Here is a 13,274-nt window from a genome sequence, read left to right on the forward strand (position 1 = left end):
CATCTATGTAGAAGAGGATGAAAAGGGCTAATTGATGAAGGTTTCAAGTTCCTGAACAGTTCCTATCCTTGTAGATGAGGAAAGCACAATCATTTTGGAGAACTCCAACAACTTACCTTTTTTTTTTTTTTTAATGTAACCAAATTAACTGGCAATTAACTGAAGAAGATATTAAATTTAGATATAAGATTTAGTTAATCATTGCTCTAGTATAATGAAGGATTTTAATGGTGAAAGTATCATAACCAAGATAGTGATATTTTTAAATGATTATTAAAACAGGAGCTCATGACTTATATGGCTGAACTTGAAAAAGCTAATAATGCTATTTGTGTCATTACTGGACAAATAAAATCAAGGATTCATTTCTTCTTGTTGTTGTTCTTGTTGTTAATTGGTCACCTGTATAATGATATAGAAAGTGACATTGTAAGATGAAATTATTCACCATATCATGTCATATTTCATTAATTTTATAATAGAATAAATTCACAGCCTTTAAATCGAAAACGTATACACAAAAGATAAAAATATTTAATACCACTCTCAGGTGCTGTAACATGCCCAGGATCATAGGATCAAAGGTGAGGAGGACACAATATCTGCCACAGCACCAGAAGTAACTGGGACCAGTGGGACCCAGGCAGGCAGGAAATCTACCCAAAGAGTGGCAGGGGCTCCTTCCACTCTGAGAAGACCTTGGGCAAGAACTCCACAATCATTACCATGACACCCAGAAGTATTTCCACTCCCAGGTGGTGCTCTAATGTGCCCAGGACCACAGAATCATAGGATCACAAGATCCGAGGAACTTTGTCACATCAGGATCTAAGGGTCCCACAGGCAGCCTGATTTCCAGGAGTTCTGATACACCCATGATCTTAGTATCACAGGATCCCGAGCCACAGGATCACAGGGACAGCTGAACTCTGAGGAGTTCTGACACAACCAGGATCACAGGAAGGACAGGCTTCAGTCAGATATAGCTAAGGCAGGTAGTACTAGAGATAATCAGATGGCAGAAGGCAAGCATAAAAACATAAGCAACAGAAACTAAGGGTACTTGCCATCATCAGAACCCAATTCTCCCACCATATCAAGTACTGGATACACCATCACATCGGAAAAGCAAGATTCAGATCTACAGTCACTTCTCATGATGGTCATGGAGGTGATAGAGGACTTTAAGAAGGGCATAAATAACTCCCATAAAGAAATACAGGAGAACACAGGTAAATGGCTAGAAGCCCTTAAAGAGGAAACACAAAAATCCCTTAAAGAATTACAGGAAAACAAAATAAAATGGGCAAAGGAAAGGAACAAAATCATCCAAGATCTAAAAATGGAAATAGAAACAATAAAGAAATAAACAACAAAGGGAGACACCCCTGGAGTTAGGAAACATAAGAAAGAGATCTGGAGTCATAGATGAAAGCATTAACAAAAGAATACAAGAGATAGAAGAGAGATCTCAAGGACAGAAGATACCGTAGAAAACATTGACACAACAGTCAAAGAAAATGCAAAATAGAAAAAGCTCCTAATCCAAAACATCCAGGAAATTCAGGATACAATGAAAAGACCAAACCTCAGGATGATAGGTATATAAGAGAGCAAAGATTCCCAATTTAAGGGCTAGTAAATATCTTCTACAAAATTATAGAATAAAACTTCCCTAACCTAAAGAAAGAGGTGCCCATGAACACAGAAGAAGCCTACAGAACTCCAAATAGACTGGACCAGAAGAGAAATTCCTCCTGTCACATAATAATCAAAACGTCAAATTCACTAAACAAAGAAAGAATACTAAAAGCAGTAAGTTTAAAAAGTCAAGGTCAAGTAACATATAGGCAGAATTCTCACCAGAGACTATAAAATCGAGAAGATCCTGGACAGATGTCATACAAACCCTAAGAGAACACAAAACACATCCCAGGATACTACACCCAGTAAAACTCTCAATTACCGTAGATGAATAAACTAAAGTATTCCATGAGAAAACCAAATTACACAATATCTTTCCATAGATCCAACCCTACAAAAGAAAATAGATGGAAAAAGCCAGCACAGGTGACCCGTCCAGCAGGTCCAGTTATTCGAGGGTCAAGAGGGGACCTCCTCCTAAGAACCAAATGGGGGGTAGAGAGAGACGAGGGCCTTGTACGAATAACGACTCGGAAACCGTTCTGGAATGTATCAAAGGCCCAATTCTATTGAAAAAGGTCCAAGGCTTAAATGCACAAGCAAAAGGGGAAGTACAGTTTCTTATCAGTGGGAGGGGTAGGGCAATACGAGCAAAAGGAGAAGTACTTATGGGAGGGGGGCAATAGAAATTCTTTCTTTTGGCAGGTACACAGGGAAGCAGGAACTTGGTATCAGGGTGTGGTCAGGACATCGGCAATGGCTTAGGGCTGGAACATTCTCGGAATCGGTAGGGCTGGAACATTCTCGGAATCGGTGTGTCCGTGGCCCGCTTTTGACCCCCTTTTCTTCTCAGGGGGAGAGGCCCAATTCAGAGATCAAGAGTTGTCTCAATAGCTCCCAACACACAGGGAGGAAAACTACACCCTAGAAAAAGCAAGAAAGTAATCTTTCAACAAACCCAAAGAAAGATAACATAATTGTATCTCTAACAACAAAAATAACAGGAAGTAGCAATCACTTTTCCTTAATATCTCTTAATATCAATGGAATCAATTCCTCGATATAAAGACAGAGACTAACAGACTGGATATGCAAACAGGACCCAACATTTTGTTTCATACAGGAAACTCACCTCAATGACAAAGACGGACATTACCTCAGAATAAAAGGTTGGAAAACAATTTTCCAAGTAAAAGGTTCCAAGAAACAAGCTGGAGTAGCCATTCTAATATTGAATAAAATCAACTTTCAACCAAAAGTTATCAAAAAAAGATGAGGAAGGACACTCCATACTGGTCAAAGGAAAAATCTACCAAGATGAACTCTCAATTATGAACAACTATGCTCTAAATGCAAGGGAACTCAAATTCATAAAAGAAACTTTACTAAAGCTCAAAAGCACACATTGCATCTCACACAATAATAGTGGGAGACTTCAATACCACTCTCAGCAATGGACAGATCATGGAAACAATCTAACAGAGACACAGTGAAACTAGCAGATGTTATGAACCAGATGGTTCTAACAGATATTTATAGAACATTTCATCTTAAAGCAAAAAAATACACCTTCTTCTCAGAACCTCATGGTACTTTTTCTAAAACTGATCATATAATTGGTCACAAAACAGGCCTCAACAGATGCAAGAAGATTGAAATAATCTCATGCATGCTATCAGATCACCACAGACTAAGGCTAGTCTTAAATACCAATAAAAACAAGGGAAAGCACCCATACACATGAAAACTGAACAACGTTCTACTCCGTGATAACTTGGTCAAGGACAAAATAAATAAAGAAATTAAATACTTTTTGGTGTTTCATGAAAATAAAGACACATTGTACCAAAACTTATGGGACACAATGAAAGCAGTGGAAAGAGGAAAATTCATAGCTCTACATGCCTCCAAAAAGAAACTGAAGAGAGCTTACACTAGCAGTTTTGACAGCACACCTGAAAGCTCTAAAACGAAAAGAAGCAAATACACCCAAGAGGAATAGATGGCCAGGAAATAATCAAACTGAAGGCTGAAATCAACCAAATATAAAGAAAAAGAACTATAAAAAGAATCAACAAAATCAGGAGATGGTTCTTGGAGAAAATCAACAAGATAGATAAACCCTTATCCAGATTAACTAGAAGGCACAGAGACAGTATCCAAATTAATAAAATCAGAAATGAAAAGGGAGACATAACAATGAAATACATCATAAAATAATTTTAAAAATATTTAATACCTTGGCACATTATAAATGTGCATTAACCTGAGGTGGCTAAAAGGGGGCTAAAACATCTTTTGATAATAAATACATAGGTTACTATTTTGTTTATGTATGAAATCATTCTTCAACATTTTAGACAATACTTAGTGAGGTTATTCTTCATCTCATTTAAGTCTAAAATAATATTAAGTTTAGCATCATTGTTTTGCTTTCATCTTTTCTTTAATTAGAAATTAGTCTACAATATAAATATCATTTCTCTAGGTTATCAGCATTTAGTTCTGGTAATCTAAGACCAAGTTTTTTTATAGCAAGCACAATGGCTCTTGACAGAAGTAAGCAGAATCTAACTTGTATACATCAACATTAATCACCATAGTTACATCAATTTAGAAGACAATGAAAATGTGCTAGAAACATATTTTTTCATATATTTTTATTAACTTTGTAATACTCTTTGATATCTGTGTTTGCATTCTCTGTTAAAATGTTGCCAGTATCAAGATTTTAAAATAACAAAGAAAATGACTTTTTAAAACAATTCATATATTTTACATGAAGGTTGCGTTACAATGGAAATGATTAAGAATTTAAGCAAATATGGCTGTAATTTGAATGTCTATTATCCTGTGTTCTTTGCTCTCTTGCATATCACCTCTTCCAGTAAACATGAAGTACATTTACCTGTGGACACTTTGCCCCTTCTTAGAATTCGGAACAAAACACCCATGGAAGGAGTTACAGAGACAAAGTTTGGAGCTGTAATGAAAGGATGGACTATCTAGAGACTGCCATATCCAGGGATCCATCCCATAATCAGCTTCCAAACGCTGACACCATTGCATACACTAGCAAGATTTTGCTGAAAGGACCCATATAGAGCTGTCTTGTGAGACTATGCCAGGGCCTAGCAAACACAGAAGTGGATGCTCACAGTCAGCTATTGGATGGACCACAGGGCCCCCAATGGAGGAGCTAGGGAAAGTACCCAAGGAGCTAAAGAGGTCTGCAATCCTATAGGTGGAACAACAATATGAACTACCCAGTACCTCCCTGGAGTTTGTGTCTCTAGCTGCATATGATTCAGAAAATGGCCTAGTCAGCCATCAGTGGAAAGAGAGGCCCATTGGTCGTGCAAACTTTATATGCCTCAGTACAGGGGAATGACAGGGCCAAGAAGTGGGAGTGGGTGGTTAGGGGAGTGGATGGGGGAGAGTGTGGGGGACTTTTGGGATAGCATTGGAAATGTAAATGAAATAAATACCCAATTAAAAAAAAGAAAAAGGGCTGGTGAGATGGCTCAGTGGGTAAGAGCACCCAACTGCTCTTCCAAAGGTCCGGAGTTCAAATCCCAGCAACCACATGGTGGCTCACAACCATCCATAATAAGATCTGACTCCCTCTTCTGGAGTGTCTGAAGACAGCTACAGTGTACTTACATATAATCAATAAATAAATCTTTAAAAAAAAAAAGAAAAAAAGTAATAATGTTGAATGAAGTGTTTTTAGATGTTGTTTCAGAATCTGGTAAATACTACAGTGTATTTTCTTCCTATGTAATGCAATGTATGCAAAACATCCTGAGTATTTGTTACAAAGAAAATAAATTAAAATCTCTAAAAACATTTTGATGAGCTGGGACACATGCCTTTATTCCCAACACTTGGGAGGCAAAGGCAGGCTGATTTCTGAGTTCGAGGGCAGCCTGGTCTACAGAGTGAGTTCCAGGACAGCCAGAGCTATAAAGAGAAACCCTGTCTTGAAAAACAAAAACAAAAACAAACAAAAAAACAATTGATGATCTCTGTCCAGCTTGCTGAATTCTAGAATTTCTTATCTGGTTTCAAAGTTTTGTCCAGGTTATCAGTAGCTTTTATTGTTCAAAGTCAATTTTGAATCAAACACAACTGAGCTTACCTAAATATTGGTTATTTATTTAAATAATTGAATAATTCATATTGTTTATTACTAACATATATTCTAAAATAAACAAGTATTTATTTTCATGCAATAATGTAATGTTTTCATTACTCTTTAAATTCTGTAATGTTCTCATTTGGATAAAGATTGTTATGTTCCCCTGTTGGAGAACATCACTATTACTTTCAAAGCTTGGTACAAAATGGGGTACTCCCATTCTTAATGGGGATTCACTGTTCCTGTTTCTGTCTGGAGAGTGTCCCTGAATACAGGTGATTGTCCTTGTCTGAAAAGGCACACAAATCCTTCTCTGGCTTCTGCCCACAAGATAATTAGGTGGCATATAATAACCAATCAGCCCTTCTTGCTCTCTTGATACTATGAGCAATTAGTCCTTTTGAACCATACTACTAAAAAAGCCTTTATTTACCCTATTCCTGAAACAATAATGTAGTCTTGTCTTGCTGCAGTGGTCTCTAGATATCATTCTGTCCATACTCACAGCCATCTGAACCCAGCTCTCCACCTCTGCTCCTTTTGTTTCCTCAGGCTGTTAGTCACAGCCTTCAGAGAGAAAATGGGACCCACATTCTCCAACAACTATCATTTATTACACCTAAACTTTTAAAATGTTTTCTTCATTTTTTTTCAAAAACCTATATAGTATATCATTGTCTATAATCACACTATTTGTCAAAAACTCACCATACCATACCTGTTACTCCTATTTAACTACATCTACGTTTTCCCATCCAAATTTGTCTCTCCTCTACTTCTTCATCCTCTCCTCAAATAAAATTTTATTTATTCTTTGAAATTTGTATATATTTATGCATTGTATCATGGTAATATCAATCTCTACTCCTCTCAACTTCCCCCCAAGAGCTCTCTAATGCATCTTACTCTCAACAGTGTGTGTTTATTTTCATTTGTTCACTTGGTTTTTTTTTTTTCTTTTTAACTAAGTATAACGCTATCCTATGTGCATATGTGTGCTGTTACATATTTGGGAATGGGCCACCTACCAACGGCTAAATCCCCATGTATCATGCTGGCTTTACCTTGTGCAGGTCTTGTGGAGTTTGGCAGAACTACAGTAACTTCATGTGTGCATCAGCAATGCCAGGTACAAAAAGCACCATTTTGTAACACCACCTACCAAACTCAGTATCTACCAACATTCCCACCCTTTTTTGAAATGGTCCCTGAGAATCAAGGATGGAATTGTAGTTTGATATAAATGACATATCAATGGATGAGCACTCCCAGACATTTATTCTCAAATATTTGAAGCTATTGTTCTCTGAATAGTCAAAGCTTCTCTGATGAGGAGTAGCTCAAATCTGTGGACACGAACATAAGTATTTAGAAGGAATTTTGACAACATGACTACTTATTTAAATAACAAATACTAGCAGGTTCTCCCTATGGGCTAGTGACTTTCCTACTTAATAGTTTTGACCATATTTCCTGTTTCAGGCATACATTTCTTCTGTGGACTTTGCATACTCTTAGGGAAAAGGGATGAAAAATATATTCCAAGCACTATATTCAATAAATATGGAGCGAATGAAAGGTCTTGTTTTTTTTTTTTTTTTTACTTTTTAGATATTTTCATTATTTACATTACAAGTGTTATCCCCTTTCCTAATTTACCCTCAGAAAAATTCCTATCCCCTCCCCCTACCGCAACCCCAACCCATTCACTCCTAATTCCTGGCCCAGGTATTCTTCAATATAGGGGCATAGAGCCTTCACAGGAACAAGGGGCTCTCCTCCCATTGATGACTGCATAAGCCAGCCTCTGCTACATATGTAACTGGAGACAAGTGTTTTCTTTGATTGGTGGTTTATTCCCAGGGAGCTCTAGAGATACTGGTTAGCTCATATTGCTGTTCCTCCTATGAGGCTACAAATCCTTCCACTCTTTGGGTACTTTCTCTAGCTCCTTGATTGGGGAAACTGTGCTCCATCGAATGGATGACTATCAGCATACACTTACTTATTTTTCAGGCACTGGCAGAGCCTCTCAGGAGACATCTATACCAGGCTCCTATCAGCAATCTCTTGTTGGTATCTGCAATAGTGTCTGGGTTTGGTGATTGTTTATGGGATAGATCCTCACATGGGGGAGTCTCTGGATGGTCATTCTTTCAGTCTCTGCTCTGAACTTTGTCTCTATTACTCTTTCCATGGGTATTCCCCCAGCCCCACTTCTAAGAAGCTTCAAAGTATCCACACTGGCCTTCCTTCTTTAGTTTCATGTGTTTTGCAAATTGTATCTTGGGTATTCTGAGCTTCTAGGCTAACATCCACTTATCAGTGAATGCATATCATGTGTGTTCTTTTGTGATTGGGTTACTTCACTTAGGATGATATCCTCCAGATCCATCTATTTGTCTAAGAATTTCATGAATTAATTATATTTAATTGCTGAGCAGTACTCCATCGTGTAAATGGACCTCATTTTCTGTATCCATTCCTCTGTTGAGAGACATCTGGGTTCATTCCAGCTTCTGGCTATTATAAATAAGCCTGATATTGACATCGTGGAGCATGTGACCTTATTATAAGTTGGAGCATCTTCTGGGTATGAGCCCAGGAGTGGTATTGCTGGATCTTCCTGTAGCACTATGTCCAATTTTCTGAGGAACCACCAAACTTATTTCCAGAGTGGTGGTACCAGCTTGTAATCCCATCAAGTAATGGAGGAGTGTTCCTCTTTTTCCACATCTTCTCCAGCATCTGCTGTCACCTGAGTTTCTGATCTTAGCCATTCTGACTAGTGTGAGGTAGAATCTTAGGGTTGTTTTGATTTTCATTTCCCTGATGATTAAGGATGTTGAATATTTATTTGCATGCTTCTGAGCCATTCTGTATTCCTCGGTTGAGAATTCTTAGTTTAGTTCTGTACCCCACGTTTTAATATGGGTCATTTGATTTTCTGGAGTCCAGCTTCTTGTGTTCTTTATATATATTGGATATTAACCCCTATTGAATTTAGGATGGTGTCTTAGTCAGGGTTTCTATTCCTGCACAAACATCATGACCAAGAAGCAAGTTGGGGAGGAAAGGGTTTATTCGGCTTACACTTCCATGCTGCTGTTCATCACCAAAGGAAGTCAGGACTGGAACTCAAGCAGGTCAGGGAGCAGGAGCTGATGCAGAGGCCATGGAGGGATGTTCTTTACTAGCTTGCCTCCCTGGCTTGCTCAGCCTACTCTCTTATAGAACCCAAGACTACCAGCCCAGGAATGGTCCCACCCACAAGGGGCCTTTCCCCCTTGATCACTGATTGAGAAAATGCCTTACAGTTGGATCTCTTGGAGGCATTTCCTCAACTGAAGCTCCTTTCTCTGTGATAACTCCAGCTGTGTCAAGTTGACACAAAAATAGCCAGTATAGATGGGTAAAGATTTTTTCCCAATCTGTTGGTTGCTGTTTTGTCTTATTGATGGTGTCTTTTGCCTTACAGAAGCTTTGCAATTTTATGAAGTTCCATTTGTAGAATCTTGATCTTACAGCACAAGCCACTGGTGTTCTGTTCAAGAATTTTCCCCTGTGCCCATATCTTCGAGGTTCTTACCCACTTTCTCTTCTATAAATTCCAGTGTCTCTTGTTTTATATGGAATTCTTGATTCACTTAGAATTGAGCTTTGTACAAGGATATTACACTGGATCAATTTGCATTCGCTACATGTGAACCACCAGTTGAGCCAGCATCATTTCTGGAAAATGCTGTCTTTTTTCCACTGTATGGTTTTAGCTTCTTTGGCAAAGATCATATGACCATAGGTGTGTTGGTTCTTTTCTGGATCTTCAATTCTATTCCATTGATCTACCTATCTGTCCTTGTACCAGTACCATGCAGTTTTTAACACAATTTCTCTAGAGTACAGCTTGAGGTCAAGGATGGTGATTGCACCAGAGCTTCTTTTGTTGTTGAGCATAGTTTTTGATATTTTAGGTTTTTTGTTATTTACAGATGAATTTGCAAATTGCCCTTTCTAACTCTGTGTAGAATTAATTTGGAATTTTGATGGGGATTGCATTGAATCTGTAGGTTGATTTTGGTAAGATAGTCATTTTTACTATATTAATCCTGCCAATCCATGAGTATGGGAGGTATATCCATCTTCTGAGATTTTCTTCAATTTCTTTCTTCAGAGACTTGAAGTTCTTATCACACAGCTCTTATTATTCAGATTTTTCACTTGGTTAGTTAGAGTCACACCAAGGTATTTTATATTATTTGTGACTATTTTGGAAGATGTTGTTTCCCTAGTCTCTTTTTCAACATGTACATCCTTTGTGTAGAGAAAGGCAACTGATTTGTTTGAATTAATATTTTATCCAGCTACTTCACTGAAGTTGTGTATCAGGTTTATGAATTCACTGGTGGAATTGTTTGGGTCACTTATATATACTATCATGTCATCTGCAAATAGTGATATTTTGACTTCTTCCTTTCCAATTTATATTCCTTTGATCTCCTTTTGTTGGCTCTGGCTAGGACTTCAAGTACTATATTGAATAGGTAGGTAGAGAGTGGCCAGCTTTGTCTAATCCCTGAGTTTAGTGTGATTGCTTCAAGTTTCTCACCATTTAGTTTGATGTTGGCTACTGGTTTTCTGTATATTAATAGCTTTTATTATGTTTAGGTATGGGCCTTGAATTCATGATCTTTCCATGGTATCATGAAAGTATGTTGGATTTTATAAAATGCTTTTTCAGCATCTAATGAGATGATCATGTGGTTTTTGACTTTGAGTTTGTTTATATAGTGGATTATGTTGATGGATTTCTGAATATTGAACCATCCCTTAATCCCTGGGATGAAGCCTACTTGATCATGATGGATGATCATTTTGATGTGCTCTTGGATTCAGTTTTCAAGGATTTTATTGAGTATTTTGCATCAATATTCATAAGGGAAATTGGTCTGAAGTTTTCTTTCTTTATTGTGTCTTTGTGTGGTTTAGATATCAGAGTAATTGTGGCTTCATAGAATGAATTGGGTATTGTACCTTCTGTTTCTATTTTGTAGAATAGTGAGAATTGGAATTAGGTCTTCTTTGAAGGTCTGATAGAACTCTTCACTAAACCCATCATTTCCTCAGCTTTTTTTTGGTTGGGAGACTTTTGATGACTGTTTCTATTTCTTTAGGGGATATTGGACTGTTTAGATCGTTAATCTGATCCTGATTTAACTTTAGTACCTGGTATCTGTCTAGAAAATTGTTCATTTCATCCAGGTTTTCCAGTTTTGTTGAGTAAAGTCTTTTGTAGTAGGATTTGATGAGTTTTTGGATTTTCTCAGATTCTGTTGTTATGTCTCCCTTTTCATTTCTGATTTTGTTAATTAGGATACTGTCTTTGTGCCCTCTAGTTAGTCTGGCTTATCTATCTTGTTGATTTTTTTAAAGAACCAGCTTGTGGTTAGTTTGATTCTTTGTATAGTTCATTTTGTTTACACTTGGTTGACTTCAGCCCCAAGTTCGATTATTTCCTGCCTAAAGACCTTGTCTTTTTGTCAATTTTGGGGCAATTGCATTGAATTTCTCTTCATTTAATTTTATGTTCAATGATAGGCTAGCTGTACATTGCTTTATCATGTTTACATATGCCTATTCTATCCTTAATTCTTTCTTTCTTTCTTTCTTTCTTTCTTTCTTTCTTTCTTTCTTTCTTTCTTTCTTTCTTTCTGCCTTTCTTTCTTTCTGCCTTTCTTTCTTTCTTTCTTTCTGCCTTTCTTTCTTTCTGCCTTTCTTTCTTTCTTTCTTTCTTTCTTTCTTTCTTTCTTTCTTTCTTTCTTTCTTTCTTCCTTTTTAATATTTTGAGTGAAATACCCCCTTTCCTTCCATTTTCCTTCACAAGGGCTTTCTCCCATTTCCCCTCCATTCTACCTCTCAGAAGGGGGAGAACCCTACCAGGAAACAAATGTATCCTGATATGTCAAGTCATTTCAGGACTAGGTTCATCCTCTCCTACTGGTCAGAGAAGACAGCCTCATTAGGGGGACAGGATTGAGAAGCAGGTAACAGAGTTAGTGTAAGCATCTTGTCCAGTTCTGAGGGGAACTGCATGATGGCCATGCTACACATCTGATACATATGTATGTTAGGGGCTAGGTCCAGCCCTTGTATGCTCTTTGGATAGTAGTTCAGTCTCTTCTACAGGATTTCCAGAACTCCATCTAGGGTTTGGCTCTGGGTATTGCATCTGTTTCAGTCAGCTGTTGGGTGGAGTGTGAATCCAGACTGAAAGATACAAACATAGCTTGATTCTCCAAGGTGGTTGAAAGAAGAATCAGGCCAGCAATTTGTTTGTAGAGATCTTTTGATTACAGTTTGACACATTCCTCCCCAAATTGACAGAGGTTGCTACTGCATTCATATGACCATCTCACACAAGCACCTGTGTATCCAGGCCAGAAGTGACAGATTTAACTGTCAACAGTGTCTTCACTATTATATCATGTGTCAAGTCTTTGACCAATAAAGGGGCATCACAGTATCAAGGTGTGTCCCTGTGAACTCAGTACCCATGTAGTCACAGAAGGTGTTGTTTCCTCTATTCCAACATAGACCTCCATGGAGACATTGGTGATTGGCAGATGATCAAATTTGAGTTCACATGATCTCCAAGAAATCCATGTACACAGTCACAGAAGACTCAAGAGCAACTTGATATGTGGCACCAGGTAGAAACAGATGGCATCCACATTTATCAATTTCCCAGTCACAGTTCACACAAGAATACTCATGAGGACAGACACATGTGCATCTTTCTATGTCAATATAGGCATGTAGCCACATTCATGCAAGGTCAAGAAACACATTCATCTGCTTCCAAGTCACAGTGTCTGCCTTGGTGTCCAGGCACACAGAAGCATGAGTAGCCCTTGGTTCCATCCTGGCACATAACCTCATTGTGGGACTTGGATGCTTCTTCATTATTATCTGTCTTACAGAACCTTCCGGCATTTCAAGCAGACCAGATATAGACAGGGTGGTCAGGGTCTTTATGACAGGTGTCTCCATTTTGGCAGGAATTCCCTCCACAGAAATTAGTGGCAGTTTCACAGGTCAGCCCATTGTACAAAGAAAGACATTGGCACAGGTGGACCCTTTATCTTGAGGTATTCACAAAGTGAAAATTCCTTTTCAGGGATGCAAGAATCAAGTGTCTTTTAGATATTCACAGTCTTTGCCCAAATTATGTTTAAGCCTCAATTGTTGACTTGCGGAAAACAAACCAACATATAATTCTTTTAGCAAAAATTTAATAAACACCTGGTATGGGGACTTTCTGTTTGTTTATTGTTTTGTTTTGTTGTTGTTTGTTGTCTGTTTGATTTTGTTTTGTTTTGTTTCAAAATGAATCCTGGGACCTCATGTCAATGCAGGACTAGTGATAACCTCTCCCAATGAGGTCAGATAAGACAGCCTATTTAGGGGAGCAGGATCCAAAGTCAGGTAACAG

This window comes from Mus caroli, unplaced genomic scaffold, assembly GCF_978045245.1.
Source record: "Mus caroli unplaced genomic scaffold, Mus_caroli_1 scaffold_3, whole genome shotgun sequence".
In the NCBI taxonomy this organism is placed as follows: domain Eukaryota; kingdom Metazoa; phylum Chordata; class Mammalia; order Rodentia; family Muridae; genus Mus; species Mus caroli.